Here is a 951-nt window from a genome sequence, read left to right as displayed (position 1 = left end):
GCCCAGAAGCTCACACTTCTAAGATATAACATTTAAATATACATAACACAGGTTTACGTTACATCTATAAATCACATAAAACACAAAATAGGGTTTTTTTATTCCTATTGTATTGTACAAATAATAAGAGATTTACTACCAAACAGTCCAATCAGGCTCTTAGACATGGGTCCCTAATTTTTAAGAGCCTAAAAATGACTCAAATTGTAGTTGTCTTACTTAAGAAAACTTTACCATAATTTTCTTTCATTTTCTTAGGTTTTCTACTTTATTTATTTACCTTTTTTACGTGTACTTAAGTGTTTGATACTCTGCCTCCCAACAATTATCTTGAACGAGTGGTAAAATACCTCAACACCCCTGAAATGGTAGTTCCCCGTTAATGTTTATGTTTATAAGACGGTTTGATTTCAGAGGACCCTCTAGAAATGTTTATTTTGGGTCACCCGCTATATTAATCAGGCCCTGAAAAATATTGCATACAAAGATCCAGCTCATCACACATAGCGCGAAGAGCATGCAAGTCAAGAACTTACAAGTTGACCTTAACTTGTTGAAGTGTTATTACTAAACTTGTCAAACTTTTACTGCATCTCGTTAATTTTCCTTTAAGTTAGTAGATTGCAGGCTGATAATAGGATAAAAGCAATCATTGTTTAAGAAGCCTACACTTGCTTTAGAAGTGAGCAAAACGGAGTTAAAACTGCACATTTTGGGTAAAACAGCAGTACTTATCTACAGGGTTGTTTGGTTTAAACCACGTTGGTTTAAACCAATTGGTTTTTTTTAAAAATGTTTTTTCTTTTTTAAAAAAAGCCAAAAAAAAAATCCATTTTACAGGTTTACATTGATTTTCCCACACATATTGAAAAATGTAAAATTCCATTTATGCTTTTAAAGACGGTTGCATTGCATTTTTCAAATTCTTTTTCCTGGCTTTTCCATCACTCA

The sequence above is a fragment of the Uloborus diversus genome, unplaced genomic scaffold, assembly GCF_026930045.1.
Source record: "Uloborus diversus isolate 005 unplaced genomic scaffold, Udiv.v.3.1 scaffold_273, whole genome shotgun sequence".
NCBI lineage: Eukaryota > Metazoa > Arthropoda > Arachnida > Araneae > Uloboridae > Uloborus > Uloborus diversus.
This window is presented reverse-complemented; position numbering follows the sequence as displayed.